Source organism: Antennarius striatus, chromosome 18 (genome assembly GCF_040054535.1).
Source record: "Antennarius striatus isolate MH-2024 chromosome 18, ASM4005453v1, whole genome shotgun sequence".
Taxonomy (NCBI): domain Eukaryota; kingdom Metazoa; phylum Chordata; class Actinopteri; order Lophiiformes; family Antennariidae; genus Antennarius; species Antennarius striatus.
The window spans coordinates 8682946-8699817 of record NC_090793.1 but is presented as its reverse complement, the minus strand read 5'-3'; the positions used below and the strand labels follow the sequence as shown (position 1 = coordinate 8699817).

The 16872-nt window shown below is 41.4% G+C and overlaps 1 protein-coding gene across 1 annotated transcript in view; it reads right to left on the bottom strand.

Annotated features, from left to right (window-relative positions):
• Nucleotides 1-15259, bottom strand: part of LOC137612500 (leucine-rich repeat and immunoglobulin-like domain-containing nogo receptor-interacting protein 3) — a 33130-nt gene extending 17871 nt beyond the window's left edge. The window contains exon 1 of the mRNA XM_068341042.1: nucleotides 15070-15259. The gene's annotated coding sequence lies outside the window, so the exon portion shown is untranslated. The remainder of the gene's footprint in view (nucleotides 1-15069) is intronic.
• Nucleotides 15260-16872: the final 1613 nt, after the last annotated feature.

Here is a 16872-nt window from a genome sequence, read left to right as displayed (position 1 = left end):
TGAGATCACTTGCTCGAGTGGTGTTACATCACTGTTGGCTTGTTCGGTGTAAGAAAATACAGGGAAGGGTTTTATTTAGGATTGTATTTATTTAGGCTTGTATTTAATGGGGATATGATGTCATATCAATTATAGATTCTTAAATTTATTTAATTTAGGTTTCAAGTTTGTGATACTACCAAATAATGAATAATCATCATAATATTCAATATGAGATTGCAATATGACAAACACAGTTCCTAGGCTTCACGTAGTTTCATGGGAATCATGATAGATTGTTATTTCTGTGAACGTGGTGGACACCCGCTGGTTTGTTGATGATGTCTGTTTACAGTTGCAACTCTGTATTTTCATTCAATAAATATTTGCCATCCTGTGACAGTAGACAGTAGAAAGTAATCGTGAAGAGGTTAATGGTTTCTCTGGTCATCTATCTAGTAAGAAATTGAACGAAATGAAAGCAAAGAGCATTTGGTGAATAGGGTCCCGTTGTTCTACTGCAAGGCCTGGGATATCTAATTAGTGGTAGCCATTCTGATGATTCTCACACCCTGCAGTGTTCTGACCCGCTTTTCTGTGGCTTAAAACTGAACACATGGCTACATACACAGAGCACAAAGACATGAAAAGACAGAAGCATACACACACAGACGCACGTGCACAGCATGTATACAGATTTAAACAAGCTACAGGGCACGTCCTGAAGCATGAATCAGAAAAACCTTATTGCATATTGTGAGATAAAGGGAATGTGTCCCTGTCACGGCTTACAAGTAAAGTGCAGTGTCTTCATTTTTTATTCATCTGCATTCAGCAGTTACAGGAGAATCACTACAGGTCTGCTCCTCTTATTCAGGATGGAACTTTGCCTCATTAGCGAGATATTTGGCACAGCTACAGAGCCCATTTCCTAATGCTGTAAGATGTACTACACAGGTCAAAGTTTCACTGATGTATTGGAGTTGGCAATGGCATGTGTAATGTCATAGCATACACGCACCATAATGTCTTTTCAGGGACAATAAAGAATGTTTTCTCCAGATCAGAGGTTTGGGCTCAGGCCAGCTGGTAGACAGACTTATAAGTCATTAAGCCTGTGTGTGTTTCTGAAGCTACACAAAGCTGCACAAATTGTGCCTGCGCATGCATGTAAATAAGCTTGTGTTTACATGGCTTTTCATTGGTGAATTGAGGAAAAGCATTTAGTATGGCAATTGTTTATCATGGGATGTAATTAAGAATCAAGTGCACAAATTGCATTATAAATGAAAGAGTGTGTGTTTGCGTGAGAGAGAGCGATAAGAGCAGGAAATCGTTTAATCAAATTTGACCTCTCTATGAAAAAAACAAAAACCTTTAGATACGAACACACCAATCATTTTGAAAGACACACAGTATGACAAGTGACTGAGCAGCCCTGAATTAGTCCTGCCCTTCAGGGATCTGTGACCCTATTACCAGCTAAGATTGAAATGACTCATGACTCACACATGTGTTTACCACCACGAGCTGTATCCAATATTTGATAATATTTATATGATTTATCTTTACATGTCAGAGACACTCATCCAACACGGTTGTGTTTACGGCTTACAGACAGAATTTGAAGGGAGTTGAATTCTGGTGTCATTTCCCTTCTCATGGCTAATGAGTTTCCAGCTAAGGAAAAAAAATATAAGGTAATCTCAAGGGTTGGTCATTGGGAAGCAAAATCACGTCTTTGCCAATGGACAAGCCGCAGATTGTGATGATGGCTGGGTGATATCTGTGAAGGAAGCATTTCCCAGGAGACATCTCACCTGAAAGGTAACATAGCTTTTTTCACCCTGTGCAGCTTAGAACAAGTGTATTAATGTTAGTAGACTGTGTGTGTGTGTGTGTGTGCGTGCGTGCGTGTGTGCATGCGTGTGTGTGTGTGCGTGCGTGTGTATGTGCGTGTGTGCATGTTTGTTAGTTAGTAAGGAGGTGTTTTTATGTCCCTTAGGTATCAAGATGAGGAGAAATTAATTCCCTTCTTCAGCATGTTAAATAAGGGAAAGGCAAAGAGGGAATTCAGAACCAAGACGACTGACGCCTTCTCAATGTGCCATAGCTAGAACAAATGAATGAAGGAAGAAGTGGTGTGAAAATAAATTGGAGCAAAGACGTTGAAATAAATGTAGGCAGAGCTGAATAATATGACCGCAGTGTGAACAATGGATTGATTTGGAAACCAGGAGAGAAGATGATGGACTCGGAGAGCAGCAGAGAATTGAGGATCAATGAGAAACACAAGATCGGGAAGGAGAAAAGAAAGAGGGTTACTGTCTCTTTGTGTGTGTAATGGTGGAGACAGGACAACTCCATCCCCACAACTAAATCCAACGAAATGAATTAGGTCTGAATTCTGCTCTGATGCCAAAGAGGAGACACGGTAACACACAGCAAGACTATCTGAAGGCTGCAATGTAATCATTTAAACATACTCAGTTTATATGAAGTGGCATTTTAATGAATGTAATGGCTACCTTTGTCCACAGAAAAAGACAACGGGTGTCCTTCGCATGGCTGAACGCAGCCTGAATTACTGACTGGTGGGAAAGTATATGAATGCATGTGTGGCAAAGAAGCAGCGAGAAAGGGGATGGATAGGGGGAGAAAGAAGGGGGAGGGGAAGAAAATGACAGCTTTCCTTCTCTAGTCTTTCTTTGAACATCAGCTTTGACTTGAATGAAACTGCCTGCAATAGAATGTTAAATTACAGGTTCTAGGACGGTGTCTTATTCAGTGCATAAATATGTCAAAAAGCATAAAATGAATAGAAATGCATCACCAACGCATCTCAATCAAAGTGTTTGAACACCCACGCAGCAGTGGAACCTTATAGATGCATAAATGGCATGCATGTACACAGCAGAGTAATTGCGCTGCTTCATGGATAATAGTGACCTTGTTTGCCCAAAAGCTTATTGGCTGCCCATTTTTCTGATTCTGCTGGTACAACCAATAGCGGCATTCACTACTCTTTCAGATGTGGGGATGAAGGGGCAGAAAGGGTGGGAGGGAGTGGCACTGGAAAATAGGTAAAGGAAGGAAAATGGGAACGGATGATGTGGGGAGAGGAGCGAAATGGAGAGTGACATGCATGAAGATGTGGAAAAAAAAGATGGAGCGGATGTGGAGGAGAGAGTCGAATCCTTTGTACTGTGGAAACAATGGTGATGATCTCTAAGCAGCGATTAAACCATCCAGCTTAGTTTTGTATAACAGACCAAAGCATATGTGTGTGTTTGATCCATGCAGCATTGTGTGTCTAAAAAAGAAAAATCATGCTTCACAGGACATTAGGTGATCATCAAACTAACTGGATCGTCTTCTCACCAGAGATCCCAGAGGAGAATATACAAACTGCCTAAAACACACACACGGACACAAACAGATGTATGTATGTATGCACACATAGAACTGTGAAGGCTTTGCAAACACTAAGAGCGAAGAGGTGCAAAAAACAAAACAGCTCATTGTGAGATGGAGGAGGAGAAGGAGGAGGCGAGCTATCACAGGGGAGGAAGTTTCTGACAAGGTCATAGAAGTGGTTGAACAAATAAGGGATGTTGGAGGAGTGAGAAAAGAGACACAGAAATGCAGCAGCTTCTGTTAGCATGTGAATGTCTGCAACTTATTTTATCTACTCATTTCTATATAATAACAACTTACTCAACAAATGGATTGCTTAGATCAGGGAGTGTCTAAAACAGACACCTGAAGACAGTCCTTTTCTAAATTTTTAATTTATCCATTATTTTGCTCCTTAACCGGCGAGTCAATATTAGTGAGAAAGCAGGAAAGGAAGGGAATGAGATGGAGGACAACATGAAAAATTTGTGATCCCAAACAGACTTGAAACCAACTCAGAGGAATGAGGTGAAGTTCTTTGCCAAGACTGAAAACATCTGTTTTAATGATTCATATATTTTTTTTAATGATTTACCAGTTGTTGTTTTTTAAATAACTGGTAAAATAAATAAATAGATAAACTTGTCAAGTATCATACCACTGCCACTAGAAATTTAATAGCTGACTAAAATGACTAAACCTCTCTTTGTGCTACAAAGGACAGACAATGTTTGCCCTCATCCCTGCAGTAGCTTTGTGTTTCGTGTCTGTCTAGGTGTATGGTTGGCATCATGCTGGAGGCCATAAGCCCGGCCTCAAACAGGCAGCTCAAAGAAAATGAGGCATACGGTCTCAAGGGCGCCTGGGGTAGGCGGGGTCGGGTCATGCTCACTCTTTCAGCTAGCAGGAACCTAAGCCGGAGGCCCCCAATAGCTTCCATACCATACTAGCTTGTCATAAATGGGATAAAATGGCTTGGTAACACAAGGATCTGTTGACCTCCGACTGAAAACATGATCTGTTGGCACCAAAAAAATGAAATTATGCTAATCTTATATTAAAGTCTTACCTTTCCATCGTAATGTTGTCAGTCTTTATACACAAAGTTTGAGTGACTTAAAAACAATTCCTCTCCAATGTTCCATCAGCATTGTCCTTCTCATAGCTGTGTCGTTCTCTGATCTGTATTACTGAGGTGAGTGCTATATCTACATACATACCATTTAAAAAACATAAAATAAGATGCCACCACAGGGAAGATGTGGTTGGAATTCTACATCACATTACTGGGAAATAAGGGTGATGATGATCTAGTGGTGCAGCCTCTGCAATGGAAGAATTGGCGCGAGGGAATTATGAAGAGCTAAAGCTGGATAAGCGACACCGTTTTACTGTCAATGCAAAAAAAAAAATTTTTCCCCAAACTATCTGTAAAGCGAGTGATGGCAGAGAGCTTCATAGACAGAATACTGGAGCAGTCAGTGGTGAAAACACAAAGAAGATGGGGGTTTAACTCCAGGGAACATGAGGTTAAAACTCAAGGACTCTGCCTCTCATTTTTACTCCATCCACCCTCCAACCCATATTTCTCTCTCTCTCCCTTCCATTGAGTGTCACGGCTGAAGGTCTCAGTGATTCCCCAGGTGGCCAAGAACAATCATTCAAGTGTGAATCTGAAGCTATGTGTGTACTTCCAAGCGCATGATTGACCCGAGGTGCACACAGAACATGTGTGTCTGTGTTTCGCTCAAATGAGGATCATATACAGACGTGCAGGTGGCTCACCACTCCGTGTCATCCGTCTCACCCTTGGTAGATTATCAGATCTGCCGCTGGTCGGATGCTCCACCCTTTTGCATCCCAAACAGGACATATGATATGAAAGTATGATCAGCTTACCCTCTTCGTCTTGACTTCCATTTAACAAAGTGTCAAATACATGGGGGAAAAAAAGAGCTGGTGGAACTTGTTATGGGTCATTCTGGTATGTAAACTAGCCAGAATCAAATGTGGGTCAAAGAGAGTGAAGTTGCCCTGCACTCCTTAATGAGATCAATGCCTGTAACATAAACTGTCTGCTGCATCAGAGCTATTCAGCAGAAACCTGCAGAACAGCAGCCTTAATCACCTACTGGCAAGCCTTTGGGATTTGACGAGACATCAACCTACGGCTTCATCATGTTACACATACAGGTGATTAGAGATGCAAGAAATGCAAACACGCCAAAACCCTGTGGGTGCAAATGAATGCAAAAAATGTGAACCTCACTTTAATCTGCGTTGCAGCATGCATCCATTCCCATGGATGAAGAAAACAGAAAAATGTGCCGTAGTTGTGCAGGGTAGTGAGTGAACTGGTGAGAGGAATGAGAGGAACAAAAAGAGAGGAAGAAGAGTGAGTGCTGCAGGAAAGGTGCTGACAGCTGACCGCTTGAAAATAGTCTGAATGGTATGGCTCCACAATAATTTACTTTATTTCCCTGATCTTAACTCCAACTATGACGGGTGAATTATTCATTCTAGACCAATGACATGCTGGGAAGAGGACAAAGAGTGGTTGCTCTATTTTGACTCACATAATAAATTCATGACTAAATGTTTAAAAGGAGTGAGAAATAAATGGAGGAAGGGGAGATGAAGAGACAGTGACAGGGCTGAGGTCAAGTTGTGAGTACGAGAAAGTGTGAAACAACAATGAAACGGGGAAAAAAGGGAAAGAGAAGATTGCGGAATAAATATGGAAGTGAGTGGTAGAAGAAAAAAATACTTGATAGAAATTCACACATACAGCATGAAGGCTAAAGTAACACAACAGGGAGAGTAAATCAAATGCTTATGTAGAAGAAGTTTAAGGAAATTATGAACTGGAGGGCTGCCTTATATTTGTCATCTTCATATTAATGTATGTACGTATTCTTTGAATACAGCACCCTACACACACTGTTGCATTTGCAGCCAGCAAGTACAGTTACATAGAGCTATAAATTAGTCCATTTCCTTCAGTTTGTTTAGGCCTGTATAAATCATTTTAGCAATAACAAAATAAATTTCTGAAGTGAAAACAACTCAATCAGGTTTCTTTACCCACATGACAAGAATCTACAGATTATTCTCCCTTATATTTACAAAAAAAATGCAAAGAACAAAGATTCAGAAATAATGTATCACATTCAATCACACGCAACAGGAATTCATTAAGATTCTCCTGCCAGAGGGAGCGATAGAAAGCGCCTCGTCGCTGATGACTGATGATGTTGCTGTAGCGATAGGAACATATTGCAATTGATAAACAAGAAAACATTAGAAAAAAAGAGTTCAGACGACAAAATGGATTGTATATGTTGGTTCAACATCTGTGAACATTAACATGCTAGCCAAGTGTTTACCGTTGACAGGATGTCTTTTGTTATCGACTGTGAAGTATACTGACATAATCAACAAGACTTGAACTCCTCAAAGACATGTTTAAATATTGACGGGGTGTATCTGATGCATCCATAAGCTGCAGAAGATGTAAGACTGGATCTGTGAATGCCTCACTATACCGGATAATCTGGGCCAGAGTTCCAGAACAGATTTCTCCTCTGATTGTCTGAGGGATGACTCCGGGTGAAATCTTCCTGATTCCCCTGTTTTGTGAGCTTAGCTTTAATCAAGACCTATCTGATAAACTGCTTCTAATCTTCAACAAGTCTCTAAAAACAGACGTTAGAAAAAGATTAAAAGTGAGTCATCTTTTTTAATGGAGAATATGTGCTCGTTTGCATAAATGAGGTACTAAACACTCTGAAAGATAAGAAGACAAAGAAGAAAACGCATCTTGCTTCTGGCTTTTGTCCTTCCTAAACTAAGAGTCGCTTAAAAGCCCTGCTGAAACAAATGGGAGTAGGGGACACAACTCCAGAAAGTCAGTCACGCAAGAATAAGAGTTAATGAAAAACTTGTCTGTTCATTCACACTTAGCTAATTTGTGCATTAATGCACTTTGCGAAAGCAGCCTTCCTCTACATCTTTTGTTTTCCCTTTTAGAAGAAGACAGTTTAGGTCTTCATGAATGCAGCCTCTCTGCTTTTGAATCTGTTTTTAAATGTTAGAAAATCCCAAGCTTGCCTGGCTAAAGGGCAACAAGCCCCGAAACAGTTTCAAACTGCTCAGAAACACGGCCAACATGAAGGCAAATGATTTAAGTGGTTTTCGCTGTGCAAACCGGAGAAATCAAGCGAAGACTGATTTGATTTTGTGGAGTTGCTTGCCTTTAGCACTGCAAGATGTTGTGTACATTTACGGCGTGAGTCAAATATTGGCCCTTTTGTTATATATAACACATATAAAGGACAAAGTGACACATGTGCTGGAATCCCCAAGTGACTTCCACATGCTTGAAGTCCTGCAAGGGAGGTTGACACACGCAAGTGTGCGTATGTGCGTGTGTGCGTACGTGTGTGTGGGTATGTGTGCATGCAGACCAATAGTGAACAAGCCCCAGGCTTTTGCAAGCCTGTTTGTGTAGCAGTGAGGCAGAAATAACGTCTGAAACTGTGCTCCCTCAGAGCCAAATGAATGTGCGCGTGTGTGTGTGTGTGTGTGTGTGTGTGTGTGTGTGTGTGTGTGTGTGTGTGTGTGTGTGTGTGTGTGTGTGTGTGTGTGTGTGTGTGTGTGTGTGTGTGCAGAATAAGGGGTCAGTGCTGAAGGACATCACAGAAAATCTGTTCATCTATTTTCACCCAAAACATGTTTTACCAGTGAGCAGAGGATCTAGAGTTCACAAACGGATGAAAAATTTACCCTGACAATCATTTATCTGAGCATCTGATCAAGTTGAATTGAACTGAATTTTCACATTTTTTTATGTAAGAAAATCCAAATTTATCCTGCAGAGATTGTTCATATTTTTTCATATTTCCTCCCCCTTGAACTGCCACCTTATCATGATGAGGAAGATTCAGTGCCTGACTGATCGTAGGAGCTACGTTTTTGGGGGCTTTATGCTCCTCGCAAGGTCCCCCATGACAAACTGGTCCTAGATGATGGTACAGACTAAGAGTAGTTCAAGCACCGCTATGAAGAGAAATAATTCAAGGACCATGACGTCGCCTTGTATAGCACAACTGGGGCCAAAATCATTCCACTGGTTTGGTTGCACAACAGCAGCAAGCTGACTGACTGATACAGCATTTCCATCAAAGGGCTTTTAAATATGGTGTGCCAGCACATATTTTAGTGCTTATAGCAGGTTGGTTAAATATGCTTTATTTTAACAGCGCTTGAAATGTACTGTTTGTGGACATCTGCCCCTTTACAATAGCCAGCATTTGGTAAGAAAGTAGTTGAGCTGGATTATGTCTGATTCCCACTATACATTGTTTGATCTTTATATTAATGTACTGCATGGTTTGTGCTGTAGTGAAAGAGGACATGAAGTTAGTTCGTGTGAGGGAAGAGGATGCAGAAGACAGGGTTAGACGGAGGCAATTGATTCGCTGTGGCGACCCCTGAAGGGAAAAGCCGAAAGGAAAAGAAGAGGAAGAAGACTGCATGGTTTGTGCTCTCCTTTTTAATCTAAATAGAACAAAGTCCATCTCCTGTTAGCGGCCCCTCTTTAATCGGCCCGACTATGGAGATGGAAGATGACCAGACAGCCAAAAAAGTCCAGTATCCCGACTCTGTCATCTAAATCACAACATAAGGTCAAGAAACAAGATTTCAGTCACACATTATAGGTCTGTTATGAAGAATTTATGGTGCTTGATTGGTAGAAATTAAATATATTCCAAAAAAACCCTTGGTGCTTACCCCCACCTTGGCCTAATGTCACTTTTAATTAATTGAAACACTAAACCAAATTCCAACAAGACATTTATTCCTTCACAATGGCTCTCCCTCAGGGTTCAGTAGCAAGTAAGTAATCATAGATCCACCTTTTGATCTAATTCAAAATTTAAAGTCTCTATTTTAGGAACATACTGCTGACAGTCTGTCCGCCTGAATATACTTTCCTCATCTCTCATATCTATATAATGAAATTGATAAAAACATGACTTTTTAACGTTACACATTTTCTGGAGGGGTTACAGACTGTTCAATAGCTGCTACCTTAATCATTAAACTCCAATTTGCAGGACCACAGCTCCACAATCTATCATAGCTATCAGGTTAGCCCCTCTGCGCTTATTGCAGAAACTGGTTTGTATTGTGTGTGAGCAAACTGAAGGATCAGAGGTGAAATCGATAGTGATACAGCATTCATTAACAGAGTCCTTATGGATCAGTCATTCATCTATGAGAAACAAGGGAGAAGGACAACAGAGATGAAGAGGGGAGCAAAGCAAAGCACACAAGTGAGACTGATTGACCTGAAGTGTGTAAAGAGTCACACACACACACACACACATACACACGCACACACGCACGCACGCACACACACACACACACACACACACATTTTGATATTGCTCTTGCCTAGAGGTCATGCGGATAAAGTTAATGAGTAAATGCACCCCATCTGCCCCAAAGGTCTGTTTTACAGATGGCATTAGATGGTAATAACTCCCCCATGCCAACTCATTCCCCCACCACAGACACACACAGACACACAGACACACAGACACACACACACACACACACACACACACACACACACACACACACACACACACACACACACACACACACACACACACACACACACACACACACACACACACACACACACACACACACAAGAAATTACATACCCACCAGAGTCCATCATGACAGACATTTAATGACACAACTAACAGCAAATTTACACACACAGCAAATGACATCACACAACACAGACATACAGTATGATGCACACCTGAGCACGCACTCAGTGGAGGAGGAAGGCAATAAGGAGACAAAAGATGAGGGGAAAGTAGAAAATCCTGTGTGTGGTCATTAACAGAGTTCCATTATTAAAACGTAAGGTGACACTGTTTAACCTGCATTAACATTCAATTAACAACAGTACATGTGGACACACACACACACACACACACACACACACACACACACACACACACACACACACACACACACACACACACACACACACACACACACACACACACACACACACACACACAAACACACACACACACGAAGGGTAATCTGATGACTGCTCTGCATTAACATCAGTGGAGGTCTGGGAAGCACAGGGGAGCAAAGGCACCAACTTCATGACCCACATCAACATTTAATGAAGACTGCGAAACATGAGCTTTAATTCAAGCACATAATGAGAGGCTTGCCACACACACACACACACACACACACACACACACACACACACACACACACACACACACACACACACACACACACACACACACACACACACACACACACACACACACACACAGACTTGCCTACACAGTTCCTCTTGTGCTACAGGTACAAGCGACTCGACTTACCTCACCTTTCTCACCATTCACCTTCCTGGTCTATTATCACACATAATGTCATTATGAAAAGGTTTCTCTCTCAAGCTCTGATTAGTTTCATAATTAGGGCCCATTGTTAGGTTGGAAGTCAGATTTTTTTTAGGTTTTCTTAAAAAATTTAAAATGACTGTGGAAGAAATTGAAACATATGAGTAATCAAGGCAGACATTCATGTTTAATTTTAGAGAATTTGATTCCTGACCCCCTCACCCGCCACCCCCTATGTCTCCCAATCCCCACTCAAGGTCAAGGATTGACATTTTTCTTTCATGATGTCTGAAGTTGTTTTCACTTCGCACAGTCAACCTTGTGTTCATGTTAGCTGATTCCCTGCTAAGCAGGGTCATTATTTTGTACTGCTTTGTCCCAAACAGTCAGTAACAAGTGATGAATGTGTTCAGAAGATGTGATTTTGATTTGACACAGAAGCTGCAGAGAGCGTAGTTGGTGCTTTTCACTTTGATCAAACAAACATGGTTAATGTGACTCTATAAATTCCCTTAACATCTTGGAGCTCCTGCTAACTGAAACCACAGGAAGCCAGTTAATTTGCAAACACATTTCGCTGTCTGTTTACCTCCATTCAGACTGAAATAACAGTCTGCAGAGATTGCTAGTCCTAAAACACCAGCATGATGCTTCAGTGTACTTTGGGTAAACAGAACCTTGTTAAAATGAAGACCTGATCCAGTCCAGAGGGGATGTTTTTAAGTGAAAGATGACAGTCTCCAGTTGACTCTAAACCTCTGGGATTGGTTCCTTCAAAGGCCAATCCAACAGCCAAGCTGCTGTCCTCAAACTGGATGCTGATTTTGTCAGGTATTATAATTAGAAGGTCATCATTTCATTACTACAGGGTATGAATGACTGCAGCCTCTATAAACCACAATTATTTACAGTAGAAACAGAAACAGATAACAACAGTCTGCTTGACTGTCGGATAACACGACTGCTCAAAACGACTTTGGGTATGACCTGAGGGACAATCTGTTAGATCTTGTTAACAATGCAGATCATGCAGATCTCAAATCAAATAATGTTCTGGTTATGAATTGTGAAATGACTAAAAACAACATTGGTTACGCTGCAACAAGAGTTTTTTCAAAATTTTACTATCTAGAGGTCCTCTTCCAAAGTTTGTTTTCAGGCCATCAAAATGCTGCTGTTGTGTCAACGAATGGCAAAAATTTTAAATTTCACCTTTTTATAGTGAAAGGGTCGTCGTGTCAATGACCCCTAAATCTTGTCGAAAGTTCTGAATAGAAAATTGATAATAATGTTGATTTGAAGGTCTCAAATCCTCACAGGCTCTTGACAGACCTGTGACTCATTGAATTTAAAGGTAATTGACGTTGACTCCAAGTTGTTGAGGGATTGTTCTAGTGATGCTGGTCTAAATAATGAAGCAAAGCTAAATTCTAATTCATTATGGCTGTGGGTATTATCACGTCAAGAACCATAGAGAGACAGAGGGTAATTGAAGGAGACAGACTGAATGAACAACAGAAGTTCAAGGAAAAGTGGCACATCTGAAAACATGCCCACAGGAAAGTGAATTAAAATAAGCAAAATGGAAAGTGAAAGCATGGAATGAGAAAACAGAGAAAGTGTGCAAGAAAACAATTTGCTCTGAGGGAGAGAGGGAGAGAATCAGCAAGAGAAAGATGAGGTTGGATAGAAGGTCAAGGGGTCATGATGGAGCAGTGAGGCTGAGACCGGAGAGAAGTCGGAGTTCTCATCTGGTGGTTATTTACCTTGAGATGGAGCCCTGCTTGTTCTTTATTGACTGGGATCATGGTCTATTCTATAAGTACAACAACACCAGCAGAAGCACATACATGTGTACGTGTCTCTGCTGGTGTTATTGGTGTTGGTGCTTCATGTTCTTGAGCTGAATGATAGTTGAAGAAAGATTGTTAAAATCAGTTTTCGAGCAGTCTCTGATGAAACAAGAAATATTTTAACTTTAAAATAAACACATTTAACCTGGGTGTATTTGTACAGACTTTGTAGTTACTGTTTCAGATAGCTATGGGTGTTGCGCTCCTGCTAAGACAAGCTCCACAATAACCCGTCGGCCACATAATTTCGTCAATCCTCAACGCAGGACACCATTGAAACCCTTGTTGCGTTTGTCAAGGTCAACCATTATCTTCACATACACACACACACATAAGTATGCACACACTGAGATCAAAAACTCGACACGCCCACATACCCCCGGTCACCTTCCTTATCAAATCCCCTCACCACACAGCCCATCCCAGCTCTCTCTCTTCCCTCGCATGTCTTCTTCTTTTTCCCCTTGACTTAACCTCCTGTTTTAACCAACTCTGCGCACCAGCGAGTGGTTTAAAGACAAATTACATTTTTGCACAGTCTTCTTATTTTCATAGTTTTCAGTCATGATTTTAAGTCAGAGAGGACGAGGAAAAAATTAACAATGTGGAAATGGATGTTCTCTTGAGGATGCGGGTCTTAATGGAGGTTGGTCAGACTCATTGTTTAGAAAATGTTCTTTGGAGGACAAAACCAAAGCAGACTGAGATTTTGTTTACAGATGGACTTCAAGGTCAAGGTTTTCGTGACATCCACCACTAATGTACATTTTCCACCATGGTAATCCTGGGTCTGCTTTGAAAACTGTCCAATTAGGAGCTGGTTCCAGAGTGGAACCCAAACGTTACTGGTTTAGACACAGCTAGTTTTATCAGGGTCAAGGGGCGCAACGGTAACGCTGACAATTAAAACACATGTAAAATAGCAAGGATGAAAAAAGCTGACTCCAACTGTAATTGTTGTATTAAATGTTTTGTGAACTAAATGGGTCTGCTTAGGAGACAGATTAACTCTTGGTACTATTGCGGTTATCAAACTACAGTATGTGCAAAACAAATTAGATGGAGTCCTAAGGACTGAGCTGGTCTTTGAAGCAAGACTTGGAGTATTTCGTATTTTGTTTGTCAGGAGAAAGAACATTAAAGCTGTGTAGGTTGAGTGGAGTAGGTAGAGTAGGTTGAATCTGGGAATCTTTAAAAGAAATTTTTAAAACGGAAGAGGAAAGCCTGGACTACAGGGGTCTGGATAGCTCTGAGGAAGAAAAGTTGTATTGAGGGCCAGTCCAACTTTTCGACAACTCTGTCATCATTATCAAGATGAAGAAATCATTCATTGAATTAATTTACCAAGGTAAAGTTTTTTCTTCATTGTTTTTTTTGTTATGTATATATATTTGAACACATTATGATGACAACAGTAACAATATGAAGAGACTGCTGTGTGCATACTTCACTGAGGTTTGCTCTTTCCTTTGGTTTAGAGAGCCAGAGTGAAATGTCCATGAAATTTCTATCCATTCCTCACTTTGATTGTTGAAAAGGCAGACAGGAAACTAGCCAACCATGGTGTCCGGAGGGGCGCAGAGTCAGGTAAAGGTAATTGCTTGGCAACAGAATGAAACAAGAGATAGGATCAGGTGGAAAGGGAGGTGACAGCTTATAATTGGAAACAGAGAAAGAAGGAAGACGAGGGGGAAATGAGGAAGATAGACAGAGAGAGAGAGAGAAGGGTAGCTGGGTGGAAAGAAAGATGAATGTCCAGCTGATACACCTCCTGAAATCCTGCTGTCATTGGCCATATGCGCTGCCACAACATGACATAACACATGGTCACAGATGTCATGTTACAACTCATGGCAGTGGGAAAACAGAGCTATAGATGTCTCAGAGTAGAGTGCCCAAAAAAGTCTTTCCTCTTGCAATCAGGCAAGTTATTCTTTCGCATTTGCACAACTAATGGCTGCACACAGCATGAAAGACAAAAAACTCACATGTAAACTTCATGTAATTAGTAAGAAGACAGCCAGAAGTGAAGTTTATTTTGTCTGAGGATATGAGATATACAACATTCCAGCAGTGAAGGTTAATTAACGTGCATTGCTCTGACAGCTTACGAAGCCCATTACGAAATGATGCTGGTGGTAGACAGTAATGTTATCAGATGTAGATGGTAGGAGAGCATGAACAGACTCAGACACACATTATCTTTCCTCCTCGACCTCTTTTCTCTGCTGCGAGTACAAGAGGGCAAGTAGGGAGACTTGTCAGGAAGGGTTGTCATCAATCCTACAGATCTGCTAACACACACTGTTGCTTTTCAAGTGTTTCTGTGGTGGGTTTGTTTCAACACAACAATCACAGAGGACAAAATGTACATGCATGGGGGGACATACCCAGGACTGAAGTGTGGTCCCTGATGCCTCCTCATCTGTCCGATGGTGAGCGTATGAAAAGCTATTTCTTTGTCCTGTCTTGGTCCACAAGTTGCAGACAGTGCTCCACACGTGCCGGCACAGTCCCTCTCTGTCTCACCCTGCTGTACCGAATCTGCTTCTCATCCCTCTGGTGTCTCTTCTTCACCCTCCTTCCCTTCCCTCCGCCAAAAAAAAGCTTGTGTGCACAAACCTCCTTGCACTCCTTGTTGGTTGTTGCCCTCCCCCCCACCCCCCCAAAGAAATTATCCAGGCATTAACCAGAGAGGGGCTCGTGAGATTCCCCTCTCCTTCAGAGCTGTGGTCCTCAGCGAGTCAGGATGCCCTTCATCTCCTCTGACGAGGCTGTGGGATTGTGAGAAAGGAGAGGGAGGATGGGGAAGGAGCGCGCTGTGGCTGTTGCTGCTGTCTCTGCGTCCTTCAGGATGAGTGGCTCTCTCTCGCATGGCATGCTTTTCACCCTTCTCTCTCTCTCTCTCTCTCTCTCTCTCTCTCTCTCTCTCTCTCTCTCTCTCTCTCTCTCCCTCTCTCTCTCTCTCTCTCCCTCTCTCTCTCTCTCTCTCCCTCTCTCTCTCTCCCTCTCTCTCTCTGCTCCCTCACCCTTTATCTCTCCCCTCCCTTTCCTCTCTCAGTCACTGTCTATCTGCTACTGCTCCAGCTGTTTGAATTTGCAATTCAGTGGGCTGCAGGGCATACGGCTTAGGGAGTCTCTCTAAACAGCCAGGCAGAATGGAAAACAAGAGAGCAGAGATTCAGGAGGAAGATGGAGATATTTTTATTCTGAGCCTAAAAGAAAGGACAATGAATTATTGGAATTCAAAAACAAGAAAGGAAGAAAGAGAGACGGAAAGGTGTATATTTTGAGATTGCATTTGAATAAATAAAATTTAGTGAAAATAAACCGCTGACTTTCCCAGGGAAGATGATTCTCTGGCCATTTTTGACCAAAGGCATCTACTTCCATTTGAGTAGTTCTATAAAGTTGTTGTTGTTTTTTTAATTATGTTGTGGCATTTGTTTTACTCACATTGGCATGCTAGCATGTTGTTGTTCAGCAAGTAGAATGTTTACTATCTGCAAAAGAGGCAATACTCCCAGTGAGAATGTCCTAACCTCCTGTATGCATCAGCAACACACTAATAGTTTGCTTTAGCAGTTTGTGTAGTTTGTTTGAAACATTTTGCCTTGTTTGTTTTTGTTGACCTGGGTCCAACACCCAACCTGCTGAAAAATCGGTCAGAATCGACCCTATTCTCCTTGACATTTCTATTTCTCCTGGAGTCAGCAGGCAGCAAGGACAACAAAGGTTGACAAGCGGTGCATTTTGTATAATCTGTAGCACCTTTGTGAAGAGAATATCCTCAAAAAGGAAAGGGCTCAGAAGTACTGTAAATTAGGGGAGATATTAAGTTAGAACTAAATAAACTGCCATCCAATGATGTAGAAACATTGTTTACTAAAGGCAATTTAAATTTGCATATCTTGACTCACTCATTTACCGGGGAAGAAATCACAACTGGCACCATGATTGAAAAATCCTTTTCCCTTCCCGGGCTTCGGCATCACTCTATATCTGGATAGGATTTCACAGCTGGAGTTCATTCATGTGCTGCATGGTAGGAAGCTGGGTTTTCATATTAACGTGTGCATAGCAATACACTGAGGCTGATGGAAATGTTATGAACTTTGTAGATATTTAATTGTGAACCCGTATTGGATAACTTAAAAGACTTGGCTAATTAAAGAAAAACAAAAATGGATTTA